At 40.6% G+C, this 18,430-nt stretch overlaps 1 protein-coding gene across 4 annotated transcripts in view; it reads right to left on the bottom strand.

Moving 5' to 3' along the window:
• Positions 1-17,597, bottom strand: part of arhgef10 (Rho guanine nucleotide exchange factor (GEF) 10) — a 153,032-nt gene extending 135,435 nt beyond the window's left edge. For all 4 annotated transcript variants that reach the window (XR_005008541.1, XR_005008542.1, XR_005008543.1 and 1 more), the window contains exon 1: positions 17,479-17,597. The gene's annotated coding sequence lies outside the window, so the exon portion shown is untranslated. The remainder of the gene's footprint in view (positions 1-17,478) is intronic.
• Positions 17,598-18,430: the final 833 nt, after the last annotated feature.

Genomic DNA, 18,430 nt, shown 5'->3' with positions numbered 1-18,430 from the left:
TAACAATTACACCTTCATCAGCCATCAATTTAGCAATATTGGTTTTTAAACCAATTACCTAGAATTCCAGGCACCACAGAAGTGCTTGTCCGTACAGTCATGTGTAAAGGTAAGGCCATATTTTGAGGTAAAAAAAACAAATTTTTCTGCCATTTTAACTGCAATAATCTATACATGACTATGAAATATATGAATCAAATGACATTAAGAAAACAAATGCCAAATAAATATTAAAAAATATATAATGAAAGTTGTGGTCCCTAGGAGTCGTGTCACTGGTGTTACTGCGTGACATAAAAATCTCTTACTTTGAAATAAAAATCACACTGATGACATCACTTGACTTCTTTTTACCTATTTTCTGAAGATCTATGAAGGAAAGCACATGGTGAGTCCACTGTGTCTTTCAGTTATCAGAGATTTTCTCATTTAGCTCATGATTTCATATGAAGCTCTTAGCTGAAGTCACTGGTGTGACCGACTTTATTCTGAGGTAAATGTAAAAAAAATACAATACAAATGGATTTATTTACATATTTTAGTGGATATTCCATGATTGATAACATGTGGTTTGTAAAACGCATTTTTCATTAAAAATGTCTCTGGTGTTTCCTTTCTTATGTGGAACACCAATGAAGATTGGTATCACCAGTGACTCCTATGGATAGACAGAAAAGTGGACATTTCTGTAGAATGACCCAGCTCTTCTTGCTTTTTCTCCAGTGATGTCCTGCTTCTCAGTATAGTTCAGGAACCTCAAATGGCTGTACTGTAAACCAAACAAACAAGTGAGCAAATTCAACAAGTGAGGTAAAGGTCATCTTTACCTGTCCTGCTGGCTACCAATCACAGGCACTGAAGGAAAAAAGAAGTACTTATTCTTGTTCATCATCCTGCATAAGCCACTGTTAGCGTGACCACCAAATCACACACTTGTGTCCAAGCACTGGCTTTAACCAGAGCTCTCCGTCCAGTTTAGGTCACATATAATTTAGCATTGCATCTCTGTGCTACGTCACATCAAACACGGCTGAATATCTTCATCAAAATCTGTAATCTCTGTTTTGTCTTCTTTTAAACCTTAAACTCTAGCTGGATTACATGTCCTCGGTGTGCTTCCTCTGAAAGAACCGGGCTGAAAGCATCTGATAAGTGAATGAGGTGTAAGAGGCTTTGCTCCCCAGCGCAGCTCCACTACAGGCAAGATCACCTCCAGTCTGAGAGCATTCCTTCAGGATCAGCAGAGTCAACAAAGACAGGGAGGAGGACAACGATGATGACACGTGCTCGAAAAGGAAACGTGCTGATGACAGAGCTGGTGTAGCATGTCATAACAAGTCGCTGGAGCGCAACAGGGCACTCGAGAAGGAAACACTCATTTACGGATTCGCACTAATGCAGAGAATTTGTTTCAGGCTGAACAAAATACCACGCGCACAAGTAAACAGCACTTTCTGTGAGTTTCTAAAGAGATACTGCCTCTTCAAAAAAAGGCTCTCAAACGGAGAAAAGATGAGAATTAACATTCCTTCGACTTCTAAGACAAAGAGAGAGACAGAGAATCGTCTCTGCTAGAATCTCTGGCAGTAGCTGTCTTTAGGAACGTTTTAAGAGCCAAAGGAAACATCTCTCTCAGGCCTCGTTCGCATGTATCCCATCCAAATTTTTTTATTAAAAGTTTTTTTCTCTGCGTTTTCACCTCCCGTCTGCCCGAAAGCGGCTTTTCGAAAACATTCTTCAGGGTGGAGATTTCTGAAAGCTCTGTTTTCAGTGTTTTCACGTGGACAAGCAAAAACGTTTTTATTTACTGTGCATGCAGAACGGTCTCTGAAACATGGCTGATGACGTCTTTGTGCTCCGCAGTTTGTGGGTGATTTGGGAGTTGATACCGTTTATAACTGAATTTAGCTTTACTTTTTCATTAAACCATAGCGTGAAGGTATCAGAATATAATGCACTCATTAGGTTACATAGGGTGTTAACTCAACTACAAATATAAAAAAAAATCATTACAAAAAATCAATAACCAAAGTCAGATGTGGAAAAAATCCTAATTATAACTAAAATGGAATGAAGCTGGGAAAACTCTGCTTTTCTGGCTCAACAGGACTGTGTGGATGTTTCAGAGACATGTATACAACATAAACAAAGGCTTTTTTAGCTTTTATTTTCTGGCAGAAATCAGAATTTGAATATCTGTGAAATCTAGAATAATTGCAATTAGCCTACTTTCTATAAATTGAACACTTGAACACGGAATGTAGTGTGACAGACAGCCAGCTGTTGTGCTGTCATGCTAACAGCACACAGATGTTTGGTTGCTTCCGACTGGTCTAACTCCCGTGTGCCAAACACAAGGCCAAGTCAGGCCTGTGACACAGCCCTATTCCGTCTGCGAAATTATTTTAATTTTCTATTCTTACCAGCCCGTTTCACCCTGAGATGCACTACAGTCCGCAGTATGCATTGCAACATAGTGTGTGTTCTGATCCGCTTCCCCCAACAACAATTCATGGGCCAGCAGTTACCAAAAAAGGAAAGATGCCGGGTGTCTAGTTAGTAGTTTAAAAAAAAACTACCTAAAACAATTTATTTTTGTTTAAAATTATTTCTGAATAAGTGGACGGCACAGCGGCGCAGTGGGTAGCGCTGTCGCCTCACAGCAAAAAGGGCCTTGGTTTGTTTTCCCCAGCTGGGCAACCAGAGTCCTTTCTGTGTGGAGTTTGTATGTTCTCCCCGTGTCTGCGTGGGTTTCCTCCGGGTGCTCCGGTTTCCTCCCACAGTCCAAAGACACGCAGTCAGATTAACTGGACATGCTAAATTGCCCCGAGGTCTGAGTGTGTGTGTGTGTGTGTGTGTGTGTGTGTGTGTCTGTCTGTCTGCCCTGCAATGGACTGGCGACCTGTCCAGGGTGTATCCTGCCTTCTGCCCAAATGACCGCTGGGATAGGCTTCAGCACCCCCTGTGACCCAGAAGGATAAGCGGTTTAGGAAATGTGTGTGTGTGTTTCTGAGTAAGTATTCAGTGCCTATTTTGTTTTGCCGGCCCGCGGATTTGCTGAGATTTTTTAATATGGCCCTTTTAGTGGTTGAGTTTGACACCCCTGGTCTACCTCATCTACAGGCAGTTCACAAGGTCCATGCTGTTAGGTTTGGTTAAACATCAGCCCAAATCTTAGCAGACAATATACATCAGACAGCCCATGTAACTGGGTGTTTGGATCACCAAAGCCTGACAGTACCAAGACAAAAACTGTTAACGCTGTGTTTACATTATGATGGTAGATGGACGATAATAAACTGGACATTATGCATTTTTTAATGGGAGCAGTGACAAAAGTTCTGCAACCGCCAGTGGCAAAGTTAGCGCAGCGCAGTGTTCAGCAGAACGTTGCATTGACAGTTCTGTTTCCCGAATTTTGCCGTCAGCCACAGCAAAACGTAACGTGAACCACTGTGACTACACCAATTCTGCTATAAGGCATGGAACATCATTTTTTTTCTACCGTCAACATAAACGTAAATTCAGGATAAAACCTGTCAGTTCACTCTTGTACAGCGACAGTATGAAGTGGCTGCGTCACTATTTCAGCAGATCCATTCCTGACTGTCTCTGCTGAACTTCTCTCTCCCTACTGTACAGACTGCAGCGTGACCTCAGAGCCAATCCCAGCACAGAGAGCGTGAATAGGATGACAAAGCCCTTTAGAAGGGACAGAGAGCTACTGCATACTAAAATCCCCTCCAACTCACTCGCTCTCACCATCTCTCTCTCCCCTCTGCATTCTTCTTCCTCTCCTGTTGACAAAGAGTTTTTTCTTTCTTCTCTTCCTATCCGTCTCTCTTTCTCCCCAGTTCTCACAGACAGTCAGAACTTTCTGTTTCTTCTGTAGTGTGCTTTTGTTCAGACTGTATTCCAGGCACTGCCCCCCCCACCCCTCTCTAATAGGCCCATGTCCTACAATATTTAATTAATTTTATTTTTTCCTTTTCACTTATGCCATTGTTTGGGTTTATATAATAAAAATCATAATTCATTTCTGCATTACCATTTTCTTAATAACACTTTAGCCCTTATAATTTATTAAGCTCAGTGAAATTACATGTTTTGTTGATTTTCTAAGTGAAACTAAATTAACACATCCCCTATAGGGAATAAACTTAAATATGGCTGCTAATTTTAGAGCTCAATTTCTATAAATGTATTAAGTTTAACATACTGAGGACAAAAATAAAATAAAAAAATGTACCAAAACATTTGCACAGGGCACATTTTATGTTTTTTTCCCCCAGTATGATAAATACTTGTGCATTAAAGTGTGCAGAAATGTGTTCTCTGTAGAAGATGTTAACTTATTTTCACTTAGAAAATTAACAAAACATGGAATCTGACCAGCAGCGCCCAAAAATGTGCATAAGACTATATGTAAATAACCTCAGATCTGATTGCCCTGCATTGTGCCACGTTCAAAAAGCCACCCTGGCTGGAACACTCTTTATAACTTCAATATGAATGGGCGGGGCTAAACTGCTGTAGGCTGAATTGGTGTATCTATGACATCACAAAAACATTGAGCCATTTTTGCAGCTTAGTTTCCATTTAAAGACAGCTTGAACTGGGGTGAACTGTTACAATCCTGTAACACATTAAAACACATTAAAAACTTAATACGAAAAAGCAAGTGAAGTTTTCCATGCTATGGACCCTTTAACACTCTCTCTCTCACTCTTTCTCTCTCTCTCTCTCTCTCTCACTCTCTCTCACAGTGAGCCGGGCGGTCCCTGTTTTATGACATGGGGTGGAGAACACTGTGCAGGCTAAACTGCTCTCAGTTTACTGTGCCCACATTCTCCACATCATCTTTCATTTCACACATACCTCAGGGAGAACTGAACTCAGAGAGAGAGCGAGAGAGAGAGAGAGAGAGTGAGTGAGTGAGAGAGAGGATAACTCTCTTGCTTGTTGAAGAAGAAACCACTGCAGCTACAACAACTGTCAGCAGTCACACCAAGCTGACCGGAGCACACTTGCACACACATGCATACATGCACTTTTCACCACTGACAGGAGACTTGTCACTGAATTATGACACGTAATAAAGAAAATTCTGCATTTGCCGTAAAATGATCAAATTGTAAGTCGCTCTGGATAAGAGCGTCCGCCAAATGCCGTAAATGTAAATGTAAATATGCACTGTGTTTTTTTTTTGCACCACAGATGATTGTCAGTAGACACCACTGTGTTGTGGAAATCATTGCATGGGCTCAGAAACACTTCTGAAAACCACTGACTGTGAACACAGTTCGTTGTTGTATCCACAAAAGCAAGTTAAAACTCTACCATGTAAAGAAGAAACCACACATCCAGAAACACTGCCGCCTTCCCTGGGCTCAAGCTCATTCAAGATGGACTGAGGCGAAATGGAAAAGTGTCCTGTTGTCTGACGAATCAAAATGTGAAATTCTTTATGGAAATTATGGAAGAGAGACCATCTGGCTGCACAGTTGAAAGGCCGGCATCCATGATGGTATAGGTGTGCATTAGTGTACATGGCGTGGTTGACCTGCAAATCTGTGAAGGTACCTATAATGATGAATGATATATACAGGTTTTAGAGCAGCATATGCTGCCATTCACATGACGTCTTTTTCAGGGAGGGCCTTGTTTATTTCAAGAAGGCAATGCTAAACTACTTTCTGCACATATTACAACAGCATGGCTTTGTAGTTAAAGGGGTCCGGGTGCTAAACTGGCCTGCCTGCAGTCCAGACCTGTCACTCATTGAAAACATTTGGAATGAAACCAAAAATATGACAAAGGAGACCCTGAACTGAGCAGCTGAAATCCTGTATCAAGCAGGAATGGTAAACATTTCACTTTGAAAATTACATTAATTGATCTCCTCAGTTCCCAAACACATACGGAGTGTTGTTAAAAGAAGAGGTGATGCAACACAGTAGTAAACAGGCCCCCATCCCAACTTTTTTGAAGCATGTTGTTCACATCAAATTCAAAATGGGCATATATTTCTCAGAAAGCAGTACAATTTCTCATCTCAATCTGATATGTTCACTATTTTCTATTAAATTTATGGTTTAAATGATTTGCACATCATTGCATTCTGTCCCAACTTTTTTCAGAAACAGGGTTGTATGAAAACCCAAAGCATTAATTGCAATAGTAATAGGGAAGAGGCTGTCCCAAACCCTAACCCTTAAATTTCAACTCAAAATAATATATAATACAGGGTCCCTAATGGCCACACGGTGAGCAGTTATGCCGCTTTTCCACTGCATAATACGGGCCGACTCGACTTGACTGTACTCGCTTTTGGTACCAGCTACTTCGTTTTCCACGGCAGATGTTGTGCCCCCTCAATGTAGCTGGTCATCGTAGCGATGCTGCATTAAACTACCGAGAGGAGGATGATGGCAAGAAGATAAAACTGCTGAAAAAACAGGAGAGTTTGGGAAACACTACAGAGTTCACATGACGAGACGATTCTGGTTGCTCGAAGGCGACGCAAGAGGGTACACTAACCTGGTAGCTAGCGTTAGCATATGTTTAGTGATTCTCTCTAACCAATCGGTAATCTGTAGTGTTTTTATGTCACCTTTTGGTATCGGCTCAGCTCACTTGGAACATCGATGGAGGTGGTATCAAAACAGTACCCAGCAGGAGATACCAGGTACCAGATGTGCCTAGTGGAAAACCAAAAAAAGCGAGCAGAGTCAAGCCGGTGCCATGCAGTGAAAAAGGCTTCTGACCCCAGTGTAAATGTGTCCCAAAGTCAAAAAAATAAATAAAGTGAAATCAGTGTGTCACATTAAGAATTGTCACTATCAAAATACATATTTCCTGAAATTAAGTAATCATTTTTTTAAGTTTGAAGAAAAAATACTATGTTTTTGTGTGTTCAAAGCTGTGTCTGCTAGAGTTCTGCTCAAAATTTGAGCTAAGCTAAAATTGTCACCACTGAAACAGAATGGTATGTTCAGTCACTTGTTTTAACAAAATAAACAGAATTAAGTTATAAGGTAAATCAATGCAAAAGGATTTGAGTCTAAAGTCCAAGGCAGCTAAAAGTCTGATGTGTTTTGAACTGTGAAATATATGTTTGAAACATCTTTTTTAAGCCAATTTGGTAGACTGAGCCATACATTGAGCGTGAAAGCTGAAAACTCATCAAAATAATGAAATGATGAGAATAAAACCATATAACTGACCTAAAACTGGTAACTGATTTCTTGGACTGAAATGTGGCCGTTAACATTAATATTATATATACAGCTGTTATATATAACGTTGCTATATATAATATATATAACAATATATTCTTATATATTATATATAGCTTGTGCTGTGTATATACTGTGTAACATATTATAATATATATATAATGATGTTAAATAATATCGTTTTTTATATATATATATATATATATATATATATATATATATATACAGCTCAAGCTAGGATCATGTTCATTCTATCTGTGGCAGTTATAACAGCAGCAGAAAACTTCACACATAAAAGTGCATGCTGGTTATACGACTCTCGACTGGACGAATGTGAAGTCTTTGCTCTCCAAGGTCTGGTCATGTCCAGGTGTTTATATTGTAAATCAATCTTATAAAAAAGATAAATCATATCTGCGTAAACGCACCACTGTAGTAGTGCACAAGGCTTATCTGGCGTCAGAAGTTTGCTTCTTTAGTTTTGCACCAGCAACTGAAGTTACTACTATATTAGCCTGGCTGGTTCAATGCCTTTAGGGTTAGTGAAAAATGTGACTTTTTGGTGAGCTATTCCTTTAACTGGTGCTTGCAGAGTATAATTTTACTATGTAACAGCATTGACCGGCGCAGCGCAATCAATGCCAGTCTGGGCCTGGCAGTAATAACTGTAATTATACGGGGTGTGGAAAAAACCTTTCGGTGGAAACATGTAGCCTCGAGGCACAGGTCACTCACCAAACCCGCTGCCACATCACAGAACGGTCAACACATTTTTTATGACTTTTTTCACTGTACCCCAGATATCGCCAATATATATAGTACAGTTCAGCATGACGAAGCCATTCAGATACGCTTGTTGCTATCATGCTGTAGGCTGAAGACAAAGATGGGTGCAACCACTGAACTAATCAATGGGCATGTAGCGTCTCGTGCCTTTACAAGTTTGGAATGAACACACTCCATAACCAGCCAAATCCAAGCTTGGATTACACAGTGCACATCCTAAGAGAAAATAAATAAGATAAAACACACCTTTTTTCAGCCCTAAATAGATCCGCCTATCCATGTCTAGAGCGTCCAACAATGATTCATAATGACATCCAGCAAAAGGCAACATCTTGTCTCCGAGACACAATATCTCAGACCTTCTCCAGCACGAAGAACCATGTTTTGTCTGATTCTTTTTAGCCTTTTCAGGCAGAAAAAGAAGACACATCGCTCTGCTGATGTGCCCTGTCCTCTTCTGGCTTTTAGGATAAACATTGGTTTTAATTAGGGACTGACTGGTGAGCTAGCTTTTTGATTACATCATGAAATTAATCATAAAAAAAATAGTAAAATATTAACAAAGTCTTTTTGTAGTGACATGATTTCAGAGTTCATTTGTACCTACCAGTTTACCAATATCACCCTATCAAATCCCACTTCTACCTTCCACTTACTGTGATTCAGTTTCCACAATGTCCAACACCAGCCCGTCTCCTTCCCGTTCCTCAGTCCTATGTTCGTCACACCACCATTGAAAAAACAGGGGGTTCCAGTCTTCTATCTCCAAGTAGAAGCCGCCCAGAAACTTCAACCAAAGTTCTCAGAGTTCTCTTCTCTCCCTCAGTCACAGTCTCCCCTCTTATCACCATCATATGTGGAGGCACGGCCTGAACTTGCAAAGCAACATTATCTTTTGGTCACAGATGAGATGATAGAAAAAAATCATACTGACTCATCCCTGGTGAGAACCACTGAGCTCATCACCATCCACCATACCCTCTTACTCCACAGCACATATTCCAAAGCTTTCACAGTGATTACGGAAATGTTAGCAAATGTAGAATGTAAAAAATGTTCAACACTCCAGCCCACAAACATTCATATCAGGAGAAAACAATCTCTCCTTAAAGGAGCCATAGAATGGAACACTATATTGACATTGGCAGAGTTGAACAAGGAGAGTTCGGTATGTGGAACCGACATACCGTCAACCTCAAACACTGAGTGTGTTTACATGCACCCAATAAACTGATCATAATCAGATTTCTGCTGTTATCTAAATATTCAAATGATAATGTAAACAGCATACTTCGATTTCTTAGAGTAAGGTCTAGAAATCTGATAAAGAGAGCTGGATTTGAGCTCAGTAATCAGATTTCTCAGTGCATGTAAACTCTTACTCTGATTTCTTCCAGGTTCCTCAGTCTGTGCATGTGTGAAAACAGACGGCGGTACCAGAAATAAGCGAGCAGCGTTGCCACGAGACACAGCAAAACATTTTTCTAACAACGCTGAAACCAACGACATGCTTGACAAAATGAAGGTTAAAATATTTTTCATGTTCTACGTGATTTGTGTGTATATTATCAGGTAAAGTGGCACGAAAAAAGCCACGTCATGAAGTTTGAGTTTTATATTATGTTTACGTCACGTCTTCTTCTCTCAGTTTATTGGCTTGTTGCAAAGCAGAAATCTAATTAACTGCCTGACTCAAGTAAACCTGGAGTTTCCCCATTATCTGATTACTCAAGTGCATGTAAATTCATTGATCAGATTACTAATGAAATCTGATTTTCTGCAGTTATCGGATTATCGAGTGCATGTAAACGCACTCAGTGTTGTCCTCCTTCAAATGCAAAATCTCGCACACGCAAAAGAGAGCGGTAAAACTGGACAACTCCAAAATTCTAAACTGTCCAAAATTCATACTGTTACTTCTTCATTTATTTTCGTCCCCAAAATTTACATACAACAGCCCACATTAGAGCCCAGCAGGTACTGTAAAGAATGAAACAATGACAATAAAGCAACAGCAATGAAAACTACAGACTGTGTGCAGAAATGTGTTCACTGGCTGTGAAGGGATGTCAGCACTTTTCATTCCCTTCACAAAGAACCAAACTGTCACCGGGCTCAGATGATGTTGGTCTTTAAACGAGGCTGAAGTTGGCTTTCTATTCTCCAGGTTCTTAATCAAACGTTCCGTTCCACCTTAAATGCTACAGCTTGTACAGGCACTAGAATGTAACTGCAGCACCTTTTAAGGAGGAATGGAAACGTCACAAAAGAAGCTGGCAAGCTGGAGACTTCAGCTCCCACATCTCTAACAGGATCCCAGACAACTTTAATTCAAAGTTGTTAGTTTGCTGGTCACATTTCACTCCACACAGTTTCCCAAACCTGGGATAATATTGAGCAGCTTCGCTCTGCATTTGACACTGAAGAGACAGAAGGGCAGTTTAAACTTTATTAGCATCACAACCCCAAGAGCAACCTGTCAGTAGCAGCCATGCTGTGTGATCTTAACCACTTTTTGACAGTTGAAGTCAGATCATCTTACATTAGAGGTCTCATAGTGAGATAACAACTTTTATCTCCTTTGTATTTCTGTCGAGATCGAGTAACTAGTAACCTACAGCAGCTAGTATAGGTAACATTAGCTACTAGTGAGCTCCAAGTAACTATCATAGCTAACTGCCTGTGTATTTCGACATGTTGCTTCTGTATGAGCCATCGCGGTGCCTCGCTGTAAACCAGCAAATCAGAGCAGAGCTCCTCAGATTATTAATAAGCTCACGTAAAAACAGCATGTTTTATTCGAGGGCCCAATCATAGGGATGTAAATTGGTGTGTAAAACTGCATCTGGGCATTTTTCACCCCAACAAAGTCACATCTATGTAGACATCAGAGAACAATCTAAAATGCTGAATAAATACTTCTATGGCACCTATGACAAATCAGTGACAGCAGCCAGCCGGCGCACCTATATGAGCACCGTACAAAAGCTGGTTCTGCTGTGAAGGTTTAGGTGCTGCTTTTATGTGTCCACTTGTCAAGAAGTAATGTGTTGATTCAGAAAACCAGTGGGATTCAAAACGCACGTGACAGCATTCAGAGAATTTTGCGTGTTCTTTATCCGCCTCTCAAGGGGTCTCAGAAACATCGGCTGTCAGGCCAGACTGACTTACGCTCTGGACATGGCAGCTTTAGCAATTAGCAGATAAGACCTCCAGAGGATTGGATAAGAGCGATGTGAGAAAACTGAGCAAAAACAACAGCTTCCCACACCGTGATGTGGAACTGTGTACACACCCGAGTTAAACCTAAAACATATGGAGGATGCATGGATGATTCTCCAACTCCAACATACAAGGGCACTCATAGCCAATATAAACCGATTTAAATACTGCCAGAATTGTGTAAAGCTGTCAAAAATAAAATAGCAAAAAAAAAGTATATATATTATTTATAAAGCTTTTCATTTTTGGTCCAAAATGTCAAAGTGCTTTACAAAATAATCCAAAAAAATAAAAAATAAATAAATTACAATAGCACACTCGCAAACAAGAGACAGCCTCAATACGTCTAGGCCTACGCTGCTTTTAATCTGGTTTTAAAAATACTTATGAATTTTGATTTTCTTATATTCTCTGAAACACTGTTTACAAGTTTAGGAGCTGTATAAGAAAATGACCTTCCACCAACTGTAGCTGTAAGTGATTCTAGGAGTTTGCAGGCCACAGGTCACTGATGACGGTATGCCTTGAGGGTTGAAGCAGTGCAGGCATTCAAGTTACTGCAAGCCACGCTGACAGCAGCATGACAGGGTGAATATGATTCAACTGATTCAATCTTTCCATCTCTCACTTTCATATTTCTACACGTACTAATTCACCACCTTTTATATCACTGCTCTGAAATTCAGTACTTAATGACTCCTGCTCTGCCACAGCCCTCACTGATTCAATTCACAAAGAGCTTCTGAACCAGCATGGCAGCAGTCAACTAAAGGCACATTTACACTGTCTGATTGTATCACAATAAAACTGTTGCAGATAAAAATTGCAAATTGTGGAAAAAAAAGATTGCTAGTTAATATAAAACTAAAAGAAGTAGTGTTACTGAGTCAGGAGAAAAACGAGTTAAAATATGATGTACGTGTGCTGCTTCGAGCTGACCTGTAAAGCCTGAAATAATCATTTGAGGTGTCAGGATGGATTTCGTGGGAGTTTTTCAAACCAGGCTCAGAAAGAAGGTCTGGAAATGTTTAGGTCTCAAATGCAAAATCAGCATTATACTGATGAAGATATGATGACAACAGTAGATAATTCACTTATATCCTTGGAAGAAACTTGCAACAGGTTTTGACTGAGTTCTGTTTGAATACGCTGTTAACCTTTTTAACTCAAAACGCACCTCGTCATGTTTTTTACTTCATAACTTTCATATTTCATAAGCTACATTCAAAAGGTGGGGGTCATATGAGAGCTGTAACTGTCTTCTTTTTAAACCCTTATAATAAAAGAAGCTGAACTCACTATTTTTTTTTCTACTGAAAGTCGACCCATTTTTCCACAAATCTGGGCTATAAACTATAAACAGATGGCGTCTCTTCAGTGATCTGCTCTGTAAAAATGATTTTTATAAAAAAATACAAAGAGCGTCTAAGATTTTTGGCTTTCAGCAGTAAAATGTAAGCATATAGCAATATGTGTGATCATAAAACACATTTACTGTTAATTTGAGGGGAACTTTTACAAAATAATAAATTTAAATAGAAATTTACAGTTATTTCATGCAGTTACTGAATAATTTGCCTTATGATTCAGGCATGTAAATTCAGAGGGAAAAAACAAAATATACCCAGGAGAATAAGGGGTTCACTCGCAATTATCAGTTTCATCCACTCATGGGAGGCTGCAGCACAACTGCAGATGCAAAATGCTGCTCTGCATGCAATTACACATTTCCACCAGAGAGGTCTCCGAATCTTCAAAATCTTACTTAGTGAAGCTTTAAAAAGTATTTAAAAATGTTCTTAGCACCAAATATAGCAAAATGAAAGATACAGTTTAAAGTGGAAAGGACTTATAAGCTCTGTAGTTCACTGTTTTCTGAAACTATGTTATTTACTTACTAGAGGCTTTTTTCCACGAGGGTGAGAGGATGGAGAGCGATCAGTTGACTGTAAGCTGTCTTGCATGTTTACTGCACATCACACTGCAGAGATGCTACAGATAAACTCCATGCCAGACTGTGCGACTTCACTTATGATGCACATCACATTGAACAATTTTTCTGGTGATAGATTACGATGTCAGAAAATGATGAAATTCTAGAGGCACTTTCTTTATTTGCTGAAAAACAGGACCATGCAAGCAAAAAAACAAAAAAGAAAACAAGGACCTACAATAGTGGCGATGCTTTGGCTGAATCAAAACACATTAAATGGCGAAGACAGAGAGGTTGAAGCTGTTCTTGGCTGGGAAAAAGGACAGCATGGAATGTTCATTCCCCAAAGTGAACTTTAGGTCAGTAGGCTAATTTTTCTGTCCACTAAGCAGTACCTAGCTGGGCTATTTCACTGCAGGCCACTCTTTATGTGAACTGAGGGCGGGGCCAGACTAATAGCACAAGCTAATATTCCTAAACTTGTAAGAAGTTTTTAACTTTAAATTTTCAGCTCACACACTCTTTAGATGGGTGTCACAGCACAAGATTTTGGGCCAAAGTCACAATAAACATTGAAAGACCACCGATTTTGACTGAGGATCAAAGAATTCTTTCTCCATTTGCGATTGTTGTCTGTGACAGTATTATCCTGATGATTACCGCACAGTGTAAACCTGCCTTTAGCCCTAATAATTAGGCCTGAACCAGATGTGTTGGAGCACTATACACTGCGGCTCTCCAGGACTTCAGGAACAAATCAAACCCCTGTAGAACAGTAGGCTCAGGGCTGTGATTTGTGGCAGAGGGGTGTCTATAAACTCAGAGTTAGCACCTTTACTTACAGAACAGATTACCCCGGGCGGGGGGGGACTTCAGGCTCAAAGGGCTCTGCTATTTGCTAAGCAAATCAGCACCAGCGGGAGCAAATCTGGCCTCTGCCTCACGCTGATGCAAAGTGAGTCGGACAAGCATGGCGCCAGACAATACACGAGCACATCAAACAGCTCTCCCTCTGTCTATCTCCCGCTCACGTATCTAAACCTGAGATCAGGAATGGCGAGCCCTCAGGCCGACGGATTCCTGAAAGCACGGCAGCTCCGGGAGAGAGGAAACCGGCGTGCCTGGAAAATAACGGTGAGATGGAGGAAGCGTAATTGAAACGAACATTCCTGGAACGCTCCACATCAGAGCATGACTGAGAGACTGCTTTTTCTGAGACCGAGGCAGAAAAGGTGCAGAGACGTATTACCAAGAGGGACAAACACCCACAACAGAGTTTGTCCTGGTGTTTGTCCTGGTCGTGGAGAGAATTCAGAGTAGCTGAGAGTGAGTTTTCCCTTGTAAACAAAGTAAAGGCTGCTGAATGAAGGACGTAAAAACCACAAACGTCAAGCATGGCATTGAAACTGAATTAATGTGCCACTGAAGGACACGCAACATGCACCTGCTGCAACATGCACCCTCATCAAGGCTGACAAAACTTTGACAAGGCTTTAGCGGTTCTTTAGGTAGACGATATTATTCTGCATTACGGAATACATAGACCTAAAAAATAAAAATGCATGTAAATAACACATTTCAAGCATTTTATGCTACAAAAAAATACAGCTAAGTCACAAAATAACTGTTATTGAGTTACAATATTCACTCAGGTGTGTAGACCATCGTCCAGCCCCTTGGTGCAGACGTGTATGACACGTTTTTTGTCCTATATAAGGGATATTTTTGCTCTGGATTTGAGTTCGAAATGACTACATATTAACGTTCATCAGCAAAGAAGAAGAACAGGGGAGAGAGAATACGATCAGACAGGCTACCATAAAAATACATAACCAACCCACAGGGTACTTATGGACGGACTGTTGTTAGGGGTCTAAGAACAGAAGTAAATAGTGAGTTGTACCTATTTGTATCCATTGAAACTAATCCTATGGTCAATGTACAGTAACTGTGTAGCTAAGCTGCTCCTTCACATTTTAAAACCAAAGCTTAAGTGAAATTTTAAAGTCAGCATCACAAACTTTCCTAAAGAAAACAACTTTAACTGCTAATCAGGATACAGAAAGAACAGGCCTTATTAAATGATTACGCACCATTCTATAAATTACAGAGTCAGAATTATTCACAACGGCGATGATATGAACAGCGTTTAATGCCTCTAAAAACTATATCACAAAAAAGCTTGTGTATGACATGGTTACAAATATGTTGTCTAACGCCCGAGGCATTGTTTTATGATAGTTTTAAGAAAGGTTTGGCCTAAACCATATATTTTTAAATGAAAAGTCAGATTTTACCCTTATCAACATTCCATATAGCTCAGAAGACAGGTGAAGGTTCGCTGATTGCTCTGGGTAATAAATAAAACGGCTATATTTGTGTTGTATAAATCATAACCCCTAATTCCCGTCAACCACTGTAAAGAAATCTGAATCAGGAAGCTTCTCTTCAAGTTCACATCAAAACACACAGTTTTACTTCGTTTAAATCTCAACTCAAAACTCAATCGCAACTTGAATTACACAGAAATTTTGAAAAATCAGTTGAATTCCCCTTTTAAAGAGTTTGAAATCCACCACAAAACCCATTGGGGTGCTCTTGTTGTGTTTTCAGATACTTTTTGAGGTGAGTGAAATATTACATCCAATTCCTCACCTCTAAAAAGTTCTGTTAGATGACTTTTCTGATGTTCCTACAACTCCAACTGAGGTTTATGCCGACCGTTCGAACTTTTTAAGAGAAGAAAACAACTCTAAAATTGTCAGTAGTTGAGAAAAAGGCAGTCGGCAGCAGCAGCTCATTAGGTAGAAGACTTTCCACACCACTGAATACACAGGCAAATAAAAATGCATGTCAATAGGACATTTTAAAGCATTTGATGGCTGAGAAAAAGACAGAATTAAAGTGTGTGAGTTATAAGAGGCCTGTCTGTGGCTGAGAAAGACAGAATTAGAGAGTCAAAGCGAGCCTGATCCCTACTAGCTTAGCAACTCCTACAAACTCCAAATTTAAACAGCACCAAAAGCCGACCGCTGTGTTTCCAGACTATTTTTGAGGTGAATTAAAGGGGAATTCCACAATTTTTTCAAAATTTCTGAATAATTCAGTCGTTGTGAGTCATTCAGAGTGCTTTGATGTAAAAGTTCATTGTAAAGAAACATGCAGACCCAGATTTCTTAACAGTGGTGCTGATAGAAACCAGGTGTCACCATGTCTACAACACAAATACACCCATTTTATTTACTATACAAAACCACCAGTGAACCTACACATCTTCTGAGTTTTTATATGTGATGTTGATGATGGTAAAATAGTCAGAAATCTGAAAAATTAAGGGAGGGAAAATTTTGGGAGGGACTATTTTGTCCCTCAACACCCTGTAAGTGACCCTCCGCCACGAATGGATTAAAATAAATGGACTAAAATACATTTTAAGCCAAAATTGCATCACAAAACAATGTATCAGACATCAGGCGGCATAAATCTAGCTATTTTGTGTAATAACTTTATGTGAGGGAATTTTTTTAAAGTTACTAAACTTCTCAGACGCCCGGTTCCTATCACCACCATTGTGAACAATTTTGTCTCAGTATCTTTCTCTTGAACTAATATTTCACACCAAACCACTCTGAATGACTTTGTTTACACCTTAGCCATTAAAGCATGTAGAATTTTTGAAAAATCGGTGGAGTTCCCCTTTAAACAACTACTTTAAACAGCCAGACTGCTAAAACTCCCTTAACTTCTCTGAAACACCACCAACAACTCAGACTGAAGCTTATACTAAAAATATCCTACAACTTTGTATGGAAAGAAAACAACAACTTTAAAACTGTCAACGGTCGAGAGAGTCAAAGGATCCAAACTGAGCCTCATCCTGACTAGCTTAGCAACTCCCTCCCTCCCTCTGAGGGAATTTCAAGAGCCACTTAAACCACTTAAAACGGACACTTTTAGGGTCAAGTTGATCATGTTTTCGGATTTTTGCCGTAAATTTTAGTTGTAAATGAAATATTAGTTACGAGGCTGAAGTTGTTTTCCTATTCGTCAGCTTCTTGTTCGAATTCTCCCGGTCCACCTTAAACGGCGCAGCAGTTACATTCTAGCGCCTGCAGCGTTACAACAGTAACCGCCGCACTATTTAAGGTGGACCGGGAAAATTCGAACAAGAAGCTGGCGAATAATAAGCTGACTTCAGCTTCGCCTCTCTCCATTTTTCTGAGGCTCCTGCTACAAACTCAGACTGAAGTTTCAGCTAAAAGACGTCCCCAAACACTGACACCCTCCCAGTGTACTCACCATGTTCCTGGGGTGACTGAGTGGTCAGTTGAAGCTGCTCACAGGGTCAGTTTGGTTAGCAGTCCGCTGAATCCCCTCTCTCTCTCTCTCTCCATTCCTCTGAGGACTGCAACTTTCTCTCCGCGTTCCCATGGCTGCAAAACGATCCGCGAGCGAGCCCGCCTCCCGCTGCGCGCCCATTGGTGGAGACACTCGAGCCGCGCCTCTGATTGGCTACAGTGCGGCTCAATCGCATTCCACACAAACACGCGTTCCAGGGCGGAGCACGTGACCGGTGAGGTGGCTGCGTGAACAGCTGGAGCACATCTGCGCGCACACGCGCACGCACACACAGTATCGGACCGTTCAGCCCGTCGTTAAGCGCGTGCATTATAATTATTGTACCGTAGATGAAGAACCCGATGACACTGCGCGCAGGGCAAATGCTCTTTACTAGAACAGGCACTTCAACAGCGAGTCTTCACAATGACCAGTAATGCCCAGCCCAGCTCTACCCCAACACATAACACGAGGAGGGTCGACAAGCAGGCACTCACAAAAACCCACCCTCCTCAGACACAATTCAACAAGCAACACAACTACACTACAAATAACCAACAACACCAAATGTCCCTTTTAAACAAAGCATATGGTGTACCCCAGGGCGGGGGGGGGATGGGGGCTTTGGGGCGTTGGTTAGGCGCAGCGCTTGGTACCCTTTCCTCCGGGTTATGACTTCTTTGCTGTCTGCCTTCGTGTTTGTTGATACACTTTTCGCTTTCTTCAAACTCAGAAGCCACATCCCACTTCTGACACCAGTGTAGCGTCGGCACAGAAGAACCAGACGACCAGGCAAAAGCTCATTACTGAAACAGACATCTCTACAGCAAGTCTTTACAAAGACTAGAAACACAGGGAGGGGTTAAACCATCAGGACATGACATACCAGAAGGGATTACAAGCACACGCTCAC

This window comes from Colossoma macropomum, unplaced genomic scaffold (assembly GCF_904425465.1).
Source record: "Colossoma macropomum unplaced genomic scaffold, Colossoma_macropomum, whole genome shotgun sequence".
Taxonomy (NCBI): domain Eukaryota; kingdom Metazoa; phylum Chordata; class Actinopteri; order Characiformes; family Serrasalmidae; genus Colossoma; species Colossoma macropomum.
The sequence above is the reverse complement of the archived record's forward strand: the minus strand, read 5'-3'. Positions and strand labels throughout refer to the sequence as shown.